Here is a 20,010-nt window from a genome sequence, read left to right as displayed (position 1 = left end):
CACCCAACCTGATTCCTCCACAGGGGGCGCCACAGACCATGCCTTAATGCATTTTTCCACAATTATGCCAATTCCACCTTGAAGATAACCCTTTATGCTAGCTCTAATTACCACTATAAAAATGACCGGTAGTCAGATTGACCTGACTGTTGGTGTACAGGTGTCTCATATGTGCCTCCCTATAGGGTTGTAAGGAATAACATAGAAATTGCCAGATGGCGGAACAATGACCTCAATAAAAAGGTGATTGAACTCCAATGAGTATCAGGCGTTGGTTTTTAAAATATGTATCATCTCAGTAATCATTGGTAAACATACAAAGAAAAACTATATTATTTAGCCAAACTCAATTTAGCATCTAAGATATCTATAATTTTGTTGTGGGGAATAAACTCGCTTTGGCTGTTTTGCCCTCTATTTTTGGCTATGTCCATATTGGATTCAAATTCAGTCCTCACGGGACACCGTGTGTTTTCTTAACGTTAAAGACTATTAACGTGTGGATCCTTCATTCTACCACTTATCCTTCCCAGACAATGAGAGAGAAAACACTATATTTTAACCTTTTGTAAGAAAAAACATGAGATTATAATTTACCAGATTTGAAAACCATCATTGTACACATTTCTAATTCATCACTTGGTTTAGATTTCCCCATGTGTACTAGCTAACAGCTCAGCCCACGGCAGCAGATTACCAAGTGGTGGCCCTGGTAAAGACCTAACCACATTGTTGTGAGACCCCCCTGAGTTGAGGCTCAGCAGAATAAACATTATCAATGCAGTAAATGCGTTCGGCTCATTCATACAATTCTACATCCTTCTGGTAAGACACTAACTGCATTTCGTTGTGCTGTACTTGTACTTGTTCAATGACAAAGTTGAATCTATTCTAATCTTCAGATGGGTGACAAACTAAACAAAAAACAACTTAAGTGTCTTTGTAAAGAGGTGGGCCAACATGAGCTGCCAGAACAGCTTTAATGCATATTTATTTGCGTCTTTGGAGCTCTATTCTTCCAAAATATATTCTCTCATTTGGTGTTTAAAGGATGTGGTGGAGAGCACTGTCTCACGTCGGTCCAAAATTTGGTGTTTGCGAAGGCCACAGCCTATGATTAAAGTTTTTCATGTTGATCAAACCATTCAGTGACCCTCACGCCCTGTTGATGGGGGCAGTGTCATCCTGGAAGAAACACAACAATGAACCCTCATTCAAAGTCACTTTGAAATCCTTTCTTCATGCCTTCTTGTTCCAAAATCAAGGTCAGTTGAGCCTGCTTAGTATTTTCGTACTGTCTGGAGCTGAGCTTACCTCTTCGAGTTTCCTCTCCGTCCTGATGTTATTCCTGCCTCTCCACTGGGTTGGTGTGTATCATTGACTCTGTCTGGGTTGGTGTGTATCATTGACTTTGACTGGGTTGGTGTGTATCATTGACTCTGACTGGGTTGGTGTGTATCATTGACTCTGACTGGGTTGGTGTGTATCATTGACTCTGACTGGGTTGGTGTGTATCATTGACTCTGACTGGGTTGGTGTGTATCATTGACTCTGACTGGGTTGGTGTGTATCATTGACTCTGACTGGGTTGGTGTGTATCATTGACTCTGACTGGGTTGGTGTGTATCATTGACTCTGACTGGGTTGGTGTGTATCATTGACTCTGACTGGGTTGGTGTGTATCATTGACTCTGACTGGGTTGGTGTGTATCATTGACTCTGACTGGGTTGGTGTGTATCATTGACTCTGACTGGGTTGGTGTGTATCATTGACTCTGACTGGGTTGGTGTGTATCATTGACTCTGACTGGGTTGGTGTGTATCATTGACTCTGACTGGGTTGGTGTGTATCATTGACTCTGACTGGGTTGGTGTGTATCATTGACTCTGACTGGGTTGGTGTGTATCATTGACTGGCCTGGACCAGTGGGCCAACTAGCAGCATCCTCCTGAATGATGGTGAGATGGTTGAACTGCATTTAGTGATTTCTTTCAGACCGCTGACTAGCTACTCTCCCAGTCGGTCTTGTTGTTGAAAGTTCTATAGAGAAATGGACCGGTGCTCACATTTAAATATGTACATTTCAGCTGGGGCTCCAAATGTTAACATTTCCATGAGCCTACTTGCTTAATGTGAACTCTTATGCAAATTGTAATGTTTACTTTTTAACATGCAGTGATAACTGTTTCTTGTTCCTGACACACTTTTTTGTAAATACCCATTTGCTATACTCGAGAGCCCCCTAGTGGCTGACATACAGCTGTGCTAAGACTCGGGCACCTGTTACAGTGAGATGAGCAGAGCAGATCAACCAGTCAGTCCTAGGCTTAACTGTGTATTGATCTTCTTCTCTTTAATATCTTGATGGAAATTATATAAACTACCTTTATTGCCTCTACGAAGAATGTCTGTGAACATTGTACCCACAGATTTGTATTGTCTGGACACATCTTGAATCCTGGTATGTGGCGCCTTAACCCTCCTATTGTGTTTGGGTCAAATTTGACCTGTTTTCAAGTTTAGATGTGTGAAACCTACCTTAACTTTTTTCTGATCAAAACAATTGTCATACTGCCCCAAAAGGAACATAGAAGTGATGCTGATGAGCACACTCCACTGGAGTAATCCTGGATTACAATAAAAACAAAGGAGGAGTTAACCTGGACAAGGTCACTGGCACCTACACTTGCATTTGCACCTGCAAATGGATGATAGCAATGTGACCATTGATCTTTTACAACATTAGGCTCTTTATGGAGGAGCTTGGAAGATCTCTGCCAAGATCTCACCTCTGCCAACGTGGTGATGTCCATCCTGAACACCTGCCTCTGCCAACGTGGTGATGTCCACCCTGAACACCTGCCTCTGCCAACGTGGTGATGTCCACCCTGAACACCTGCCTCTGCCAACGTGGTGATGTCCACCCTGAACACCTGCCTCTGCCAACGTGGTGATGTCCATCCTGAACACCTGCCTCTGCCAACGTGGTGATGTCCATCCTGAACACCTGCCTCTGCCAACGTGGTGATGTCCACCATGAACACCTGCCTCTGCCAACGTGGTGATGTCCACCCTGAACACCTGCCTCTGCCAACGTGGTGATGTCCACCCTGAACACCTGCCTCTGCCAACGTGGTGATGTCCATCCTGAACACCTGCCTCTGCCAACGTGGTGATGTCCATCCTGAACACCTGCCTCTGCCAACGTGGTGATGTCCACCGTGAACACCTGCCTCTGCCAACGTGGTGATGTCCACCCTGAACACCTGCCTCTGCCAACGTGGTGATGTCCACCCTGAACACCTGCCTCTGCCAACGTGGTGATGTCCACCATGAACACCTGCCTCTGCCAACGTGGTGATGTCCACCCTGAACACCTGCCTCTGCCAACGTGGTGATGTCCACCGTGAACACCTGCCTCTGCCAACGTGGTGATGTCCACCGTGAACACCTGCCTCTGCCAACGTGGTGATGTCCACCCTGAACACCTGCCTCTGCCAACGTGGTGATGTCCACCCTGAACACCTGCCTCTGCCAACGTGGTGATGTCCACCCTGAACACCTGCCTCTGCCAACGTGGTGATGTCCACCGTGAACACCTGCCTCTGCCAACGTGGTGATGTCCACCGTGAACACCTGCCTCTGCCAACGTGGTGATGTCCACCCTGAACACCTGCCTCTGCCAACGTGGTGATGTCCACCCTGAACACCTGCCTCTGCCAACGTGGTGATGTCCATCCTGAACACCTGCCTCTGCCAACATGGTGATGCAGCTTCAAGCCAAGGATGCAACTATACCAAAGCATCTAGCTGTGCCTACTGGAAACAAGAGGAAGAGATGCCAGTGCTGCCCTCACAAGAAGGACACCAAGACCAGCACCATTTGCCACAAATTGCAAGAATACATTTGCAAGGCACACACCCAAACATTCACATGCTGCCCGTCATGCATATTAACATGAACTCATACATACATAAATTCAAACACACACACACACACATACCTTGCTAGGGATGACAAACATGTTATTTTGGGCTGTGAATTATTTTGTGTTTTATTTTGCACATCATCCACCTCTCATGGTCTTGTAATATATTTGCCTGTTTTGTTCATGATAAGCAATAAAATAGATACATTTTGCCTATTTAAAACTTAAGATGATTTGGACATTGTAAATTGAATGTGGTCTAAGGTACATCAAATATCAATGTAAGTAAAAAAATTAGGGGAACACTCAAATCATGGAGGACATATATGAATCGATGAAGGAAATCTATTTAAGATCATAATCACTACTGTACATTGTGTCATTCGTTGAGAACAAAATTATGTAACAACAGACAATGGAAACAAAAATCACCAACCAGTTGAGGGCTTTATTCAAACTCACACCAAGAATCAAAGTAAACAATTGAAATCACAGGCTGTTCCAACTTGCGTGAATTTCACCACGGCAACTCATGATGTGACTCAGTAGTGTGTTTGGCCCCCACGTGCCTGTATGAACTCCCAACAACGTCTGGGCATGCTCCTGATGAGACGGTGGATGGTGTCCTGGAGGATCTACATCCAGACCTGTATCAGGGCATCAGTGAGCTCCTGGACAGTCTGTGGCACTACTTCGTGGTGTCGGATGCACCAATACATAACATCCCAGAGGTTCTCAGTTGTATTCAGATCTGGGGAACGTGAGGGCCAGTCAATGGCATCAATGCCTTCGTCATCCAGGAAATGCCTATGCACTCTGGCCACATGAGGCCGGACAAAGTCCTGCACCAGGAGGAACCCAGGACCCACTGCCCCAGCGTCAGATCTGACTATGGGTCTGAGGATTTCATCCTGGTACCTAACAGCAGTCAGGTTACTGTTGGCTAGCATGTGGAGGTCTGTGCGACACTCCAAGGATATGCCTCCCCAGACCATCACTGACCCACTGTCAAACTGGTCTTGCTGGATGATGTTGCAGGCAGCATAACGTTCACCACGGTGTCTTTTGACTCTTTCACATTTGTCACATGTGCCCATTGTGAACCTGCTCTCATCTGTAAAGAGAATGGGGCGCTAATGGTGGACCTGCCAATTCTGGTGTTCTCTGGTGAATGCCAATCGAGCTGCATGGTGCTGGGCTGTGAGTACAGGTCCCACTACAGGACGTTGGGCCCTCATGCCACCCTCATGGAGTCTGTTTATAACAGTTTGGTCAGAAACATGCACACCAGTAGCCCGCTGGAGGTCATTTTGTATGGCGCTGAAAGTCCTCCTCTTGTTCTTCCTTGTACAAAGGAGAAGATACTGGTCCTGCTGCTGGGCTGACCTTCTACAGCCCTGTCCAGCTCTGCTCGTGTATCAGCTCCATGCTCTTGAGACTGTACTGGGAGACCTGCAAACTTTCTTGTGACAGCAAAAGGTTAAACTAGGGAAGAATCAGTCAGGAAGGATAAGGAGAGAGCAATTGTCTGTGGCCACCACCTGTAAAACCATATCCTTCTTTGGGGGTTGTCTTGCTTTTGCCTTTCCAGTGCACCTGTTAGGACTTTCATTTCCACCAAAACAGGTGACATTGGTTCACAATCATTAATGCTTCCTAACTGGACAGATGGATATCCCTGAAGTTTAATTGACTTAGTGTTATACTGTGATGATTACATGTTCCCTTAATTTCTTTGAGCAGTGTATACATTATAGTTATGGATGAATAATATGTTACTTAGCACATAAAACATTTAATTGGATGATAATTAGTGTGTTTTTTTCAGTGCTTGTTAATGAATTCAAACACTAAGCATGTAAACCCCTTTCAAACACAATAGGTGGGTTAAATTGATGTATTGTGTATTGATGTATTGCTGTCAGATTATTTCAAGTTATTACCTGTCTTGAGCCCCCTGTTATACCAGTCATTAAAGATGTATGGCGCTCTATTGTCCTTCCTCATAATCTCTCTGGATGGTGAGTCAGCGCTTGACGTAATGAGAATCTGTTTTGGTATGTCCAACATCTCCTCCTCAATGTCACTTAATCCCATATGTTTTTACATCTGTCCTTCTCTCTGTGTCTCGCACAAACACACAGAAATGCACACACACATCCAATTTAGCTATATAAATTATAACATTTACATTTACTCCCCTTAATAATGAGATTTTTACTAAACCTTATACTAACCATAACCTGAAAAACTCAACATTAGGCCAAATCCTGATTGTAAGATCTATCCTAAACCTAACACTTTTCATAATAAGGAAATTACATAAATATGTATGTTTGTACAACCCCAGTTATATAGTATAATCAGTTCACACACAACACAAGTTGTTTAAAAAGCTTAAGGGGGTTTCAGAAAATGTCCCCCAAGGTTAGAGGGAGAGGCTGTGGCCAAGATAGACATCTCATAGAGTGGGCAGATGTTCACATATTCACACACACATGCACATTTAAACACTGTATTTACCAGCAATGATTTATAGCAATGTCCCTGTCCCAAGATGGCAGTATGATTCCCCCACTAACATCCGTAACCAGTAAAAAGCAGCCACATCGACACATGCAGCTAAAAATAGACCTCTTGCTGTCAGATTTGTTGAGCAAACATATTTTTACACTGCTCTGCTTTCTGGCTCACTCTGTTTCTCTACCACTCAGGTTAGCTTTGTCATTAAATACCACACCCCCTTCTACACACAATTTAATCATTTAAACCGAATTCCAATTGTACAATTTAAACATGTTTAAAGTAATGTCTCATTGTTTTTAATTGTTTTTACTTAAAAGCCTATGTTAACACTGGGGATTTAGATCCCCTTATCTTTTCCTGGGCATGTAATTTCCTAAAAATAATTTCACTTGGCACTGGACTGCCCTTTGTCCAGATATTTGTACACCGCTACTTTGATTAGTATGTTATGATTTATTCATGATTACAGGTTTATTTTATTGTAGAATAATTGACAGTGGTATACTGTCCTCACTGGACTCAACTATCAACCCATTCATTAGGAATTATAAACACAGAATAGCTAAAAAGCACCTCTTTAAATACAAGATGGAGGGGTAGTTGCTCTTTGAAATTGCATGTCATTATTGGGTTTCAAGCATCCGTGTTATACTTTTTTGATTTGGGCTGTTGGCTCTGTGATCATGTCCCCTTATCAGTCTGGGGAAACCACTTTATAATCACAATCTCATTGTATCTCATTGTATACCCTAGGGTAATTGGTAATGTATGTGGCATTTGTAAAGAAAACATGAGTGAGCAGGCAAAACACATGTCTTTTATTTCTTATGGGATTCACATTAAACTGTAGGTCATAAAATAATGGCACAATCATAAAACAAAACATGGCAATAAAGAAAATAATTTACTGACCCCTGTTCAAAAGTCTGCATACCCTTAGTTCTTAATACTGTGTATTGCCCCCTTTAGCATCAATGACAGCGTGTAGTCTTCTGTAATAGTTGTCTATGAGGCCCCGAAGTCTTGCAGGTGGTATAGCTGCCCATTTGTCTTGGCAAAATGACTCCAGGTCATGCAAAGTCTTTGGTTCATCTTGCATGAACATGTTTGAGATCTCCCCAGAGTGGCTTGATGATATTAAGGTCAGGAGACTATGATGGCCACTCCAGAACCTTCACCTCTTTCTGCTGTAACCACTGGAGGGTCAACTTGGCCATGTGCTTAGGGTCACTGTTGTGCTGGAAAGTCCAAAAGCATCCCATGCGCAACTTTTGTGGAGAAGAATGCAAATTGTCTCACAGTATTTTTTGATAGCATGCTGCATTCATCTTGCCATCAGCTTTCACAAGATTCACAATGCCTTTAAAGCTCACACACTCCCAAAACATCAGTGAGCCCCCACCATGCTGTTCACTATAGCCCTTGTTGACCCCTCCATATTCACTCCATATTACAGTGTGCCAGAAGCTGTGAAGCTGTGAGGCGTGTCAAGGTGTTGTCGGGCATAATGTAATCAAGCTTTTTTGTGACTTTGGCACAGTAAAGGCTTCTTTCTAGCAACTCAACCATGCAGCTAATTTTTGTTCATCATATTGTGCTCCTTGAAACAACCGCACTACCTTTTTCCAGAACAGCCTGTATTTCTCCTGAGGTTACCTGTGGGTTTTTCTTTGTATTCCGAACAATTCTTCTGGCAGTTTTGGCTGAAATCTTTCTTGGTCTACCTGACCTTGGCTTGGTATCAAGAGATCCCTGAATTTTCCACTTCTTAATAAGTGATTGAACAGTACTGACTGGCATTTGCAAGGTTTTGGATATATTTTTATATCATTTTCCAAATTTATAAAGTTCCATGACCTTGTTATGCAGGTTTTTTACAGTTCTTTTCTGCTCCCCATGGCTCAGTTTCTAGCCTGCTCAGTGCATCCACATGAGATCTTACAAACTCATTTACTATACACAGACACTAATTGCACTTTGAAAAGCCACAGGTGTAGGAAATTCACATTTAATTGCCATTTTCAACTGTATCCGTCACCTTGTGTGTCTGTAACAAGGCAAAACTTTTAAGGATATGTAAACTTTTGATCAGGGCCATTTGGGTGGTTTCTGTTATCATTATGATTTAAAAAGGAGCCAAACAACTTTGTGATAATAAATGGGCTCATATGATCAGTTTTTTTGCATGATCAGTCATATATTCAAAATCAGTGCCAAAATTGTACATAGCAGAGTCCATATCTGGAAGCAAATGAAGGGTACCTTTGACCTTAGTCCAATGTATTTCCTGCGCACGTGTTAGATTGCCTCTTTGCCTTTCGCCCCTACCTACACACGTTCTATTCATCATGAACGCTTTCATTGTATTGGTTACGATGTACTAAGCCCATTTATCGTTATTTCTCTAGTTTGGATTTCCTCCAGTGTACTGACCAGTTTCTTAGCCTGTTAGCCTATCTGATTTTTTTACGGTTGCCTGTCTGATCTCTGTGTACCGATCTCTGCCTGCTTGACCCTGGTTTTTGCCTTTTTGAACTAGATACGCGCTCTGTGCTGTGTAGGCCCAGGAATACCTGAACATTGTACACCTGCACATTTAATTGTGCAGTTTGTGATAAAAATCCTGCACATTGTGGTCGCTTATGATAACTTATATAAGTACACACACATAGGTAAGGGAAAGTGACCAGGGTGGTCATCTCTGAATTCTGGACTGCTATGTGATCAGTTGGCTTTCCTTACTTGACTGATGAGGAGCATTGAGGATTAGTGTAGGCTGTGAAACATAGGACTTTTCAATGTTTGGCTCGTGATGAAAGAGTAGCTCACTTTACTAAGAACTGCCTGCACATCATGGTCACTTATCTACAAACAATATGGAGTCAGATTAGTATATATCAAATGATCATAGTTCCTCTTGCACTAGTTATCCTACCTGTCCCCTCAGTTACATTCTTAGAGGTAATTTCTACCCCCATACTACACAGATTGTGTCCAGAATCATATTCTTATAGCATTCTTCTAATTCCTCTAATTGAAAAGCCACATATTCATTTAATTTATGTGCTACATGACCTGACTGCTTTGGACAATCTACAGTAGCTAAGCGTAGTCAACACAGACATTTCAGTGTTAGTTCATTCCAAAATTGTGGTTTCAAATAGCACGTGCGCACACACACACAATGGAAGTGGGACACAAAATCCCACCTGGCCTATGTGGAAAAATACTTCAAAGCAATAAATAAAAAATTGTCCAATTCGCACATGAACAAAATCTATGTGTGTGTGTGTGTGTATGTGTGTGTGTGTGTGTGTTGCGTCATGAAAGAGATTTGTTTTCTTTTATGTATTAGTAGGTGAATCTTTGACCCAAATAGAGAAGGTCACTGGGGACGTTCATAAAAACAGAGTACCTACATTTCTTCCACAGACTGACACTAGACTGTGAAAGCGGCCGTGCCAAAGGCTTGTATCTCGATACATTAAAGAAAATGTGTTTAGTACACTGAGGGATTTGATTGTGGAAAGGAATCCACCACCAAATACATGGATACAACAGTGGATATTTGGATATGAAAGTTGTACTGATAGCGCAAAATGCTTGCAATGCCAGGGTTTCAGGTTCGTTTCTCATGGGTGGACCAGTGTTAAAAGATCATTGACTGGCAGATAGCATCTGCTGAATGTAAAGTATAATCTTCAAGTTAGAACAACGACCATTAGGTTGCTTTTTGCAGGTGTGTGGTAATCATTTATATAAAATAACTTCTATCTTCAATTATTTTAAAGATAGATGTCGGCCTCTGATACATAATTTGAGATAAGTGATGCTGTCATGTAATGGTTGGGAGTTATTATCTTGGACAGTTTGTCCTTGTTTCAAGTTGTAATTAAAACATTATTTTAAGGTTGACTTGAATGCCAGGTCTGAATGGGATAGACTGTTCTATCTGAATTCATCATATTTTACACTCTCATTGTAAATGTAGCTGGTTGTCTCTCTATTATTTATTGTCTGTTATTTCGATGTGGACACCTGGAACAGTAACTGTGTTTAACAGTAGTTAATCAGGATCCATAAATACAACACAAACCATAAGGTTCTCCATGAAATCATGGCAAACTGCACTCTGGGGCTTTATCCTCGAAAAGTTTGCTCCGTTTTTCAACAATAATGAGCATGTCAGTGAAACGAGGTAAGAAGCTAAGTCTGATATAGCAAACGCCAGCAAAAGCCACTGAACAAGGCACCCAGAAAGGCAGCCACCCCACCCCTCCTTGATATGTAAGAAGGCATAACACACTCTGTTTGCTAACAGGCCTCCAGATGCAAGGATTCTTTTTTTTGTACCAAAATAGATTTCAGAAACTAAGAGTTGGTGCTTGGGAGAAAAGACAACAGCAGGGAATAACGGAGAGAGGAGAGGAGGGCCAGAACGACAAACAGAAGGTGTGTGAAGAGAGAGAGAGAAAAGGGGAATGGAGCAGGTGCTGACACTGCTAGAAAGAGGGAGATGTTGAGACAACTACAAAGACAAGGGAAAGACATAAAGAAAAGGGTGGAGTGAAAGATAGGTGAAGAGAAGAGGAAGAGGGAAAGAGAGCCACAGAGCAGCTTTATTCTAATTGGAGGGGAAAGAGGATGAGTCGTTTTTCAAAGGCTTTCTGTCTGCTTATGTTTCTGAGCCCAGAGACTAATCCCCTTGTTCCTCTCGCTACTGTGGTAGAGCTTCCGGGTCTTAGAAGGTGACACACACTCTCTTACACTCACACACACATCATTTTACAAAAGTGCACACATACACACGCAATCACCTTTTCACACACACACACACAAACACACACACAGAGAAACGCACATGTTTGCTTCTACTTCAGTGTGCTGTGAATGTTGTAACCTCTACTATGGTGTGAGTTGGGATGAGTTTGGGATGAGTCTGGAAACAAAATCACAGAGGAGAAAAGCATACATGCACTGTGTCAGGGCTAGAGTGTGAAGATTGAAAGAGGTATGTGGTAAAAAGAGGTTTTAGTGTTTTAGATGTTGTGTAAAGATTTGTCAGGGATTTAGAAAAGGTTTGTCAGGGTTTGAGATGGGTGTAAAGATGTGTCAAGGTTTTGGATGAGGTGAACAGATTCATCGGCATTTCAGATTTGGTGAAAAGAGTTGACAGGGTTTTACATGTTGCCTTCATAAAGCCCGGGATACAGCAATAGTGTGTTTCTCAAAAGCCACACATCTCCTTTCTACCGATTTCTTTGGATGGTGTGATGTGGTGTCAATTATCGATTGTTTGACAAAAAAAACAAATAACATTTATAAAACGTACTTACTTCCTAGAAGTTCAAATGTACATGCTATGACTGTGAGACCTGGCTGTCTTAAGATGAATGCACTTACTGTAAGTAACTCTGGATAAGAGTGTCTGCTAAGTGACTAAAATGTAACAACAAACATGCTGTGAGAGAAAGGCACACTCTAGCAAGGATGATTGCGCACTGGGAATGGGCAAAAAGTGCTCTTGCACGCAATTAATAAAATATGTCCTTTTTATGTAACAGCTACGTTCTTTCTATCTCTGCCAGTTCTCACCCTCACTGGCCCACTTCACATGAGGTCCAATTCAACTCCACATAGTGCTCTGCATAGTGCTTACAACAAAGCTCTGATTGGTCTCATCAATGTCCCAAATGGCACACTTTTTGACCATAGGCCCCTATTGGTATAGGGGCCCATTTCAGATAAAGTGAGGGTTGTAACTAACAGAATCCGAATCTGATTAATAAACAGACTCAATAATAGAAACAAAACCAGCCACAGAATCGGAGTTGTGAACACAATCAGAATCAGAATAAGAAACAAAATTGGAATCAGAAGAAAAATCTGCATCAGAAAGAAAAACAACATTGTGAACAAAATCAAATGCAGAAACAAAATCCGAATTATAAATGGACATTTACATTCAGAAACACAATTGCTTGTATTTACTAAAACCAATTTCTAATTTTGCTTGTATAAGGTGTAACAGAGGTGTAACAGAGGTGTAACAGAGGTGTAAACAGAGGTGTAATGGAGGTGTAATGGAGCGGCTTGTGGTAGACAACATACATTGACTCAGGTCATAGACTGGCTAATATACTTGACACATGTATAACAGTGGCTAAAATGCCTGTCTGAGTTATACTTAGAGCAAGGTATAGTAGGTCAATGTGTACTGTACTAAAAATGCTGATAACGCACATAGAAATGCACACACTGTCGTTTGAGGCAAACAGCACGTACACACAGACACACACAGATACATGCAGTCACGCATACGCACACAGGCCAATGTCAACATTTGACAGTTCCACCAGATCATGTTTTAGGAAGGCAAAATGAGGATTATCAGTTCTACGGTTTCCTTTGATGTACTTTGATAAATTTATGCGATGTAACATGTCATCTGTGCTCCAACCCACTCTAAATAAGTTTAGCATAGAACGACTGTCCCTCAGAGCCCTGAGCATGTGCCTCTGGAATGCAGTGTGGAAGTGAAAGCGCGGCTGCCAAACCATCGCCCGAACTCTAATCACACGCAGTATTATGTAATCCTATTTTCTGTGACACTTCTTAAACGGCATCTGAGAGAATGGGCAACACAATGACTAAGAACCCATTAGGGTGAATAATAAATGAATATGCATGAACTGCATTTGCTGAAAGGGCCACAAAACTCAATTAAGGACATTATCATAAAAGTTATCCATGAATATCACTGAGGTAGATGGAGGATTGGCTGTTGTTATGCCTGTCTGATCTGAGTTCACAGCATTGTGGGTGTCACGACTGATTCACTTTATGTCCATCTCTTTCATTTGTTCTACATGCGTCTATACTTAGCCCAACATCCTGGGGTGGGGGGACATTTTAACTCCGGGAGGGAGGATGCTAGTCACAACTTAAAATGAGAGAAGCACTGATTTTTGCTAAGCCACAGAATAATACACTGATGAGGTAAACTCATTAATGCAGAGTTGATTTGAACTGCATACATTTGATTGTTGATTAAGAATTTGTCTAGTTTAGGTTCCATCCATATAACGCTGAAACAGGGTCTGGGCCCTGCCCACAACATGGGTGTTTGTTTTATTTCGTGCTCCAATATAGGGCTGCATACTAATGAGTCTGCTGATGTGTATGTAGCGAGGATCAGGGAGGGTAAAGGTCACAGGGAGTAATGTTGAAGAGGGCACAGTGACAGTGCAGTTTTACTGGCAGTTATATACAATACAGCACTATTGTCCAGGATTTCAGGATGCTCATTGTTAAGAGGGCATACTTTGCAACATGGGTGAAGGATGCTTCGTTGCAGAATAAGAAACCAATTCTGGATTTTACTTTAGACTGAAGGTGGGTTGTATGGGAATGGGATGAGAGTAAGCAGTACAGTCATATAACAAGGTCTTTGTGCTGTAGGTGATCCATTCATGGATTGTTTGGGAAGGAAGGTTGGGAATTGTTCCCAATGAAGTGCATAACATTTGTTTTTTGTTTATGTAAAGGGGTAGATGGAGGTCAAAGAAGGTATGTTGGTCTACACAATTTTCCCATTGATCAACACAGTCTCCGGTGAGGGCCAAGTTGTATACAGGATGAGGTCATCTGCACAAAGGTGGATGAAAGAGTCACCAATAGCAAGCACAACATTAACATACAAAATATACAGGCCATCCGAAGAATCAGCTCTTGAGGAAATCCCTTAGATACAACAAAAGGTTTAGATAGCTGGCCCTTAGATTTGACATACAGTTAGGTCCAGAAATAATTGGACACTGACACAAGTTTTGTTATTTTGTCTTTTTACCAAAATATATTCAAGATATTGAATATATTTTTACATATTTCAACAGTTAAATAATGAATATGGGCTTAAAGTGCAGTCTCTCAGCTTTCATTTGGGGGTATTCACATCCAAATTGGAGGAAGGGTTTAGGAATTACAGCACTTCAATATGTAGCCCCCTCTTTTTCAAGGGACCAAAGATAATTGGACAATGGACCCAAAAGCTGTTTCATTGAGAGGTGTTGGCTATTCCTTTGTTATTTCTTCACCAATTAAGAATTGAACATGCGTTCAAAGGAGCTCTCAATGCAAGTGAAACAGGCCATCCTTAGGCTGCAAAAACATCCATCAGAGAGATAGCAGGAACATTAGGAGTTGCTAAATCAACAGTTTTGTACATTCTGAGAAAAAAGAGGGGTTTGATTTGCAACTCTTCAGTGCTGGGGCAAAGCCGTACCTTGTCTCAGGCAATTCAGTGCTAAACTACAAGCTGAAGCGGTTTTTGATTCAGATTTTCTTGAGTGGTGCACGTTTACTAAGAACTGTGAGGAGTTTTTACAGTCCACCAGTTCTCCTCAACATTGGCGATAAGGTCAATGCCATGCCAGGAAACAGATGCCAGGTCGTTTATGAAGCCCGGCCCATTAATGTGTTTCAAGAGATGTTTGCCAATGAAAAAAAGAAGGGTTTGAACAGAGGTACAATTGCGTACACAGACAACATTACAATTATCACCTAGGTTTGGGAAGATGACAGCAGTCGTTTACCTGTTAGTCATATGCAAAGTGATAAGATGTATGGCAGTATCATAATCCATAGAATAGATAGAGTTAAATAGAGATAGAGTTGATAAAGTTAAATCAGGTTGGAGCATGTACAGTTTGGAAATATTTCTGAATGTGTGCTGATAAGGGTTTACAGCAAAATTACCAGGCCCTGGGTTGAAATATACATTACCAGGCCCTGGGTTGAAATATACATTACCAGCCCCTGGGTTGAAATATACATTACCAGGCCCTGGGTTGAAATATACATTACCAGCCCCTGGGTTGAAATATACATTACCAGAAACCATTAACAGTAATAAAATATTACTATGACTATAAAGTCTGCACATACGCTGCCGAGCATAAAAGATAGATTTGATGATAGGCTTAATGTCTAGTGTTTGGTAAAACTGATTCATTAGCAAACAAGGCAGACAGTGAGGAAGGATAGAAAACATCCCAAACTGGCAACATTAGACACAGAGTAACCATGAAGGAAGCAATTTCCCTGGAGGCGAATGTGAGGCTAACAGATGTGACTCCCGTTGGGGAGGGGGATGTCTCCAGAGACAAGGGGAGGGGGACTGTTCCAAAAGGGGAGTCAAGAGGCTGAGTAGCAACAAAAAAAAGAGAGAGAGTACTATAAACGGAGGCAATACCATGTCACTGTTCGAAATAGGGAAGCCGATGTTTCCAGACAGCCATCTCCGGTATGGGCCGAGGGAATTCCCAGGAAATGGTTGTGGGGGCACCATGGTTGTGGGGGAACCTATGTTAGGTAGCAGTTAGATCAGGTCTACTTAACTGAAGGTCCTCTATGAGACAACAGGGATCTACGTTGAAATTCAGGGCAGGCGGAGGGAAGATGTTCAATGGATCCTCACGGGAGGAATTAATGAAACGCTCTAGCTACAAGTTGGCAAAGAAACATTAAGGAAAATGGCCCAAAACAAACACATCTACTTGGAGGAGTAGAATGCATACAATGAGAAGAAACATGATACACGGACAAACACAGACGCAAACTTGCAATATTATGGTATTTTGGATATTATATTTCATAACAAAACATTACTAAATATGAAGGAACCGTATCAAAACACATAAGCAGTTGTATGATGCTTGCCAGTAAGCATATTAGATTTTATCAATTTACTGTTATTCATACAGAATGTATGTTTGAAATTTCAAAGTTGACACAGAACGTCAGAGACAAAAGACAAAATCCATGCCTGAATGCTTTGTTTACATTTCATTGGGATATTTGCAATCATAGCTAATGCTAACTAACATAATCTGACATTTTGCTTTGGGAAACAGCTTTTAAATCTGATGTGGGTTTCAAGCATCCAGCTGGAGCTGCACCGATTTAGGTCGATTGAATGTATTACAATTTAAGTTGCCTTAAAAATATCAACTCTGAGGAGCAAAGGGGCGATTTCTTTTCACTCTGAATCGGAAACAAAGACGGGAACAATGTTTTTTTTATAACATCAACCATAAGAGAAGTATCTTTGCAGTTTAATCTTCATAAGCAACGTCTTAGACAGAGACAAATAAATCTACAGAGAATTGCATTTTCTCATTACAACAGATGCCCGCCCCTTTTCTTTTGGTGTATCTAACCTGAAAGAAATATATTTTAACCAAGAATAACTCTGTAAATGCCTTACACCGATCATCTCCTTTGGCCATCATTATATTCAGTTCTCTGCTGCCAATAGCTGGAATTAATCACCAAGTATTTTCAAAATCTAACTGTCTGAGCTGCTCTGTGATCAGTGCACCTGCTAAGCACCTAATCCAACACAATGAAAGAAATGATGGCCCTCAAGGCAAAACTCAGACTAACAGATTTGACACCTATTGGGGAGGGGGACTTTCTCGGAATACAAGGGAAGGAGGTTCGTTCCAAAATGTGAGTCAGGTGGCTGGGTAGCAAAGATCTAGTTTTTGGTACATTAAGAAGAAAGAAACCACTGATGAGTTTAGCAATGGCAAACCACCAGCTAGACCCCTCTAACTAAACTCAGGATCTTGAAGCCAATTCTAGTCAGTCTATTAATTGCAATCCTCTAAAAGGGACTTATTTATACTGGGACACCAGGTTGGTGCAAATAATGGTAGATCCAAAAACTAGCAGTCTCCAGATATCGCAGTGTCAGAGTTGAATACCCCTGTCAGCTAGACCAAAGAAACCCTCAACAATGAATGACAGAAGTCTGCTTGCCTTAATTAAGAACAAATGCTGATTGACAGATCAGGAACAATCTTGAGAAGGTAGGCATGGATTTGTTAGCCACTAATATTAACCAAATGACAGAGGCTTTACTGCTCTTTGGTGCAAAACCCGTATTTAGCCTTAAAAACTACATTCTATAGTCCTGGGAAAGGGTCTTTTGGAAAGATGAGACAATGATTGAGTGACAGTGAAATGGAGAAATTTAGGATTGTACATTTAGTGTTTCTTAATCTTCTATGTGTTCCCTAGTGCTGCGTATCGTAACTTTCCCCCAGAGGTACAGATCGCCCATAATGCACTGCTTCATTCTTCCTTGCCTTTTTTACAGATAGAAAGAAGAAAATATGGACCAAAAAACAGGACACATTTCTTCTATGAAATATGATGAAGGGATGTTATGTCTTGGGCATGAATGGCAACCACTGAAACTAGCTAACGTCTTAATTGGTGATGTAACTGCTGACGGGGACAGCAGGATAAATGAGTACAGAAACATCTTGTCTGCTCAGACATAACCAAAGTCCCTCAAACTCAACTGATGGGTCTTCATCTTTCAGAAAGACAAAGACCAAAAACACACTGCCGTACTGTAGCTACCAATGCATTCCTCGTGGCCAAAATGTGAAAGTTCTTGATTGTCCAAGTCAGTCATTTCGTGCATGCCGTTTGCCATGCTGAAGAAAACAACAAATGCAAAAAGGCCTTGACACAATAAATAACTGAAGAAGGTTGCAGTACAGGCCTGACAGAACACTAAGGAAGATGAGCACAGCGCATATAAACCTGGAACACACACCATTCAAAGACTTCCTTAAGGGAAGGATAATATAATTACATTGCAGTGCAAAGTATTTGTCATCTTTTGAATTTAGCTAATTAAAATTCTATAAAGTGTTGCTTCAAATGGAGTAGCATTTCTGACATTGTATCCTGTAAACAAATTGTTCTATCACATCCAGTCTAGCATGAGATAGTCACAGTTATACAACCAGCTAATAGCCTACACCACTTCTTATGCAGCGAGTCAATGCTATCGGGAAAGCTCAGCTGTGCTGTATGCTCACACAGCTGTCCCACAGCAATGTTATAACGTAGCGATTTGTGCTTAGTTGCAAAAAAACATATGGGGTAACAAGTTATGAGATATGATTGGTAAGTAGACTATACCTATTAAACAAATGACTGACGCCAAGGGCATATTTGACAGCTTTCTTATTGGCTAATAAAGGCCACATTGGTTTGAAGTGTTCCACCAGGCCTTCTGCAAATTTGAATAGAAGTCTCTGAGTTATTTGAATTATGGATCGCCTACTTCAATCCTTCCAAACAAAGGATATGTAACCAACTACAAAACATTTATTGTACACAATGTTAATTTGTTCAAATACCTTTTGAACCTCAAAACGGGGAGACTATGAAAAAAACCTCAAAAGTTGTTATCAGATGAAAATACCCACAAATTAAAGCTGACAATCTGCACATCCATCCCATAGTCACTGCATCATGTTATTTTAAAAATGGTGGAAGACAGAGCCAAAACAAAAAAAATCACTGTCCAACTTCTTTTGGAGAACACTAGATATGTAAAATTTCAAAACTAAAATATTATATTTTGACAGTTCTCATCCCTTTTGTAAATGCAATCCTAAATTAGCTCAGGTGTAACTAATTTCCCTCAAAATCATACATCAAGTTTATTAGTCTTGGTGTGTTAATTTGTGATTCACAAGATTCCAAGATAAACTCAGCAGTTTCTGTAGGTTGTTTGGTAGTGAATTACAAATAAAAACACTCAATCATGACCACCAAGGAGCTTTCAAAATTAAGGGATGAAGTGGAAAGACACAGGTCAGGAGACGGATATAAAATTATTTTAATGGCCTTGAATTTCACTTGATGCACCGTAAAGGCGATTTCTTTTTAAAGGCATATTGAGACAGGCCCTCCAATCTGGATGACGATAGTTCACACTCCACAAATCTGCCCTGTATGTTAGGGTGAAAGCCACCTTCAAATCCGATTTGAAGTATGCAAGAAAACACTTGAGACTTAGGCATGTGGCAAAAATAAAAATATTTGACTTTGAATACAACATATCAGTACAGAACCATCAATTCCAAAGATCGAAACAAAAATGTTATACAAAACAAACGACTGTCTTCGTATCGCACCTTTCTTTGAAAGTGATTGCCTAGAGATACGCTGGTCTTTTCAGAATTGAGTTAATCGAATCCGTTCCCCTCTCGATTCTCAGCTGCCAGACATACGTCAAACATTTCTTTTACAAGAATATCCATAGTCTCTATCTTAAAACTGTAGGGAAATGGAGAGTCGTCGTCCAAACCTATGTGGTGCATAAAAACGAGACTAGGTGTCACAAGACCTGTTGGGCATGGCGCAATCTAGCATCACAGGGTGCTTAACTGCGAGGAAACAATTGAGCGCTGTCCCGTGCTGAAACACATTGTTCTTCTTAACCTTGCAACGACTCCACTTTTAAGTAATATCTCCCCACAAAAAGCCGACACAACCATAACCCGAGAAGGACACAGATTTTAACATGCCTACTACTACTGTTGCATTTGCAACTAACATCTTTACACAAGCAGGTCACACCTGCGCCCCGTCACCCGCAAGGTCTACCGACGTCATCAACTCCCAGCCATTCATGTGGTGGTACTACGCTAACGTTTGCATAGCCGAATTGATTTGGGCCAA

This window comes from Esox lucius, chromosome 5 (genome assembly GCF_011004845.1).
Source record: "Esox lucius isolate fEsoLuc1 chromosome 5, fEsoLuc1.pri, whole genome shotgun sequence".
NCBI lineage: Eukaryota > Metazoa > Chordata > Actinopteri > Esociformes > Esocidae > Esox > Esox lucius.
This window is presented reverse-complemented; position numbering follows the sequence as displayed.